At 34.7% G+C, this 3,836-nt stretch overlaps 1 pseudogene; it reads right to left on the bottom strand.

Annotated features, from left to right (window-relative positions):
* Positions 1–3,540: 3,540 nt before the first annotated feature.
* The window catches only part of LOC102865947, a 1,373-nt pseudogene continuing 1,077 nt past the window's right edge, over positions 3,541–3,836 (bottom strand).

The following is a 3,836-nucleotide window of genomic DNA, read 5'->3' as shown; positions in this document are numbered from 1 at the left end:
TATTTATAATTTATATAGTTCAATTATAAATATAGATTTCTTAATATCATTTAATGAATTCAAAATTAAAGTAACATTAGACTAAAATGCAGAGAATAAGCCACTCAAAGTGAAAGATGCTAAAAAAAAGTCAAGAGAAACAACTGCAAATATCCATAGATAATTTGAATGTGGAGTGTGCCATGTATGAACTAGGAAAATTGGAAATTGTAAAAAAAGAAATGTAACACATAAAGATCTAGGCATTAGGGAGCTGAGATGAACTGGTATTAACAATTTTGAGTCAGACATCATATAATTAATTAGGCTGGAAGTGACAAATTGAAGAGGAGTGGTGTCACATTTAACATAAAAAACCCTTTTGAACATTGTATCTTTAAGTACAATGAGCTTGCTGTAAGTGATGGGATATTAGTTACACACACACACACACACACACACACACACACACACACGAAGACTTGTTAAAACAACTGGTATCAAAATAGTTGCACCAACCACTAAAGCCAAAGATGAAGAAATTGAGGATTCCTGCTACTTCTTAAGTAAGTTAATAACTTAACTTGTATAGTGACCCTATGAATGAAAGTCCTGAACACATATAACATTCATAGATTCTCTAAATTTATAGAGTTTCCAGAGGCAAGCTATTTCAGAAGTGGGTGCCACTCCTGCTTCTAAGCTTGTTTTAATTTGAGAGTTTCATCAAACACTGTTGCAACCAATATCACATTTGACACATCAATGTAATAGTGTTTATCATTACAGCAACCACCGGTTACCTCTGTACAGCAAATTGACAGACCAGTGCTATAATATTTAGAAAAATGTTTGACTGAAAACAAAACCAGGCCTAAGGGCCATAGGCCCAAGGGCCCAAATGCCTTAGTAAATAGGAGGCTATATCTACTCAACTCACACCCAGTTGCGAGCAACAGTTTCACCCAAGCCTCAGCCAAACAGAAAACACACCTTTGTGGAATCCAGCTGCTCCACTCATCTCATTAAAACAGCCTCAAACTTGCAACTAAATGCCTTTTTAAATACGAGGCTAAATCCTGTCAGCTCACACCCATTTGGACCAGTAGTGAGAATCTTTGTCTTCTTGATGTTGAGCTTCAATCCATATTGAAGACCATAGTCCTTAACTTTTGCAGCAAGTGCTTCAGGTCTTCTTCAGTTTCAGCAAGCAAACTTGTGTCATCTGCATATCATAGGTTGTTAATGAGTCCTCCTCCAATCTTGACACTACACTCCCCCTCATAAAGCCCTGCTTCCCAAATGATCTGTTCTTCATACAGAATGAAAAGATATGGCGACAGGATGCATCCCTGACACACTCCTTTCCTGATTTTGAACCATGCAGTGTTTCCTTGCTCTGTTCTGAGGACTGCATCTTGGTCTAAGTTTAGTTTCCATATAAACATGATCAAGTGTTCTTAGATTCCCATTTTCCTCAAGGTTAGCCACAATTTATTGTGATCGACACAAATACATTTGCATAGTCAATAAAATACAGATAGACATTCTTCTGATACTCTGTTTTCTGCCAAGATCTATCTGACATTGGCAATAATGTCACTACTGCCACAACCTCTTCTAAACCCAGCTTGTATTTCTGGTAGTTCTCTGTCAATATCCTGTTCAAGTCTTTTCTGAATAATCTTCAGCAGGATTTTGCTAGTGTGTTATATTAGTGATATTGATTGATAATTTCCACACTCTGTTGGGTCACCTTTTTTTGAATGGGCATAAATATAGATATCTTCCAGTCAGCTAAGGAGTTGTCCTCCAGATTTCTTGGCACAACTTGATGAGAACATGCAGGGCAGCATCTGTCTGCTGAAATACATCAATTGGTATCCCATCAGTTCCTGGGTCTTTATTTTTTTGCCAAGTTCTTCACAATAGACTGCACTTCCTCCTTCATCACCATTGCCTCTTGATCATGTGTTGTTTCTTGAAATTCTTCTGTGTCAGACAATTCTTTTTGGTACAATAACTCTGTATACTCCTTCCATCTTCTTTGAATGCTTCCTGAATAATTTAATATTCTGCCCTTAGCATCATGGCTTGAATTTATTCTTTAGTTCTTTCAGCTTAAGAGATGCTAAGCAAGTTTGGCCCTTTTGATTTTCTGACTCCAGCTCCTTGCACATTTCATTATAATATTTTGCCTTGTCTTCCAGAATAGCCCTTTTAAATCTTCTATTTAGCTTTTTAACTTCTTGATTTCTTCCCTTTGTTTTGGTTTCTTGGTGCTCTGGTGAATTATCCAGAGTCCCTTCTGGCATCCATTTTGGTTTTTTTCTTCTTCCTTTTTTTTTCATTTTGCCCAGTTTATAATAAAAAAATGAGATATAGGTGAAGTTGGTACTAAAATTATAACAAAAGAGGGTGAACAAAGACCAGTAAAATAATAAGTCTAATAGTAATTTTCTAATTTCTTTTATATTTTTATGAGAAAAGGAAGGTGATTTTCATGTCTAAACACTGGAGAAATCTCAATAGTATTTTTACATTCATTGCCATCTTCTAAAGGAGATGTTAAATGAATCATAGAATGAAAAAATAGTTTAATATTTAGCTTTCAGAATATAGAAACATCTCAGTGAAACTATTATTCTCCAGTGTATGTATATTGAGGTAATGGCTGTATAGATAATAATTCTTACAGCTATGGCAATTACGGCTCTTTGGATATAATGTACATTAAATTTTTAAGTCAAAACCCCACTCTGTTGTAAGAGTAAATTCAGTTCAGTGTTATGGCAGTTATACAAATACACACAAACCCTATTATTAAAACTTTAAGAGTTAGAATGCTTACTAATTACATTAACATAAATGCTAACAAAAAACAGTCAAATAAATGCACAGTATCAAATAACCCAGTTATCAATTAGCTGGTTTTGTGCCAATGAAACACAAGTACACAATAACAAAAAAAGTTATTGAAGAACTGACTTTTAAGAGTAAACCATAGTACCATCAAATTTAAAAAAAGCCAAACTAAGGTCAAGAGTTAGTCTTTTCTTTCTGACTCAATTCTATAAATACAGTGGCTAATTCTGAAAATTTACCCTTATTTAATCTGTGAACAAGTTTAGTAGTAGCGAGTGTTACTGTTAAACAATAACATCAGCATCTGACTAAACAGAGTAAAATTAATACTGAAAGTGCACCAAAGCCTATCAGTGGTTTCATGCAACTTAAACATCTAATTTTTGAAGTAACTGGCTAATGAATTTTTCCTTTTATTTGTAAACAGCCCCTCTATTTCAATTTTGCTATCAATATGTAAGTATAATATTTAACATGCTTATATTTTTCTTAAGAGCTGGAAGATAGACCTTGTATTACTGGAAACATCATAAGTACTGCAACAATGCAATTACCATACAGCTTATGTGTAGCACTAAAAAATGGGCTGGCCAGATACAGAACATTTTTCTAAAGTGAATTATAAATTTCCTAGACATTAACATGATAACAGGTTAATCATCTTGACATGGTCTATCACAGTCTTCTTTCACAAAGTCACAGATCTTTCTTACTGTCTCTAGCTACACGATCCTGAAGTTCTGAGTGTTCTTTTAGGAGTCAGTCGTATTCTTTTGAAAGTGTCTCTGATTGCATCTTCATTGTCATCACGTCATTTTGTGTTTTAGAAAAGGCATCTGATGTCTTCTTCAATTCAACCTTCAGTTTTTCTTGGTCTTCTAGAAGTTTTTTAACATGTATGCAGAGCAGATTATCTGAGAGGCTGGGCTCTATGAGGAGAATTGTGGCATCAGGATTGGTGGAAGATCTATCAACAATCTCCGTTATGCAGA

Source organism: Elephantulus edwardii, unplaced genomic scaffold, assembly GCF_000299155.1.
Source record: "Elephantulus edwardii isolate Elephantulus edwardi_28Jun2011 unplaced genomic scaffold, EleEdw1.0 scaffold00104, whole genome shotgun sequence".
Taxonomy (NCBI): Eukaryota; Metazoa; Chordata; class Mammalia; order Macroscelidea; family Macroscelididae; genus Elephantulus; species Elephantulus edwardii.
Note: the sequence above shows the minus strand (reverse complement) of the source record. Positions and strands in the feature narration are given on the sequence as shown.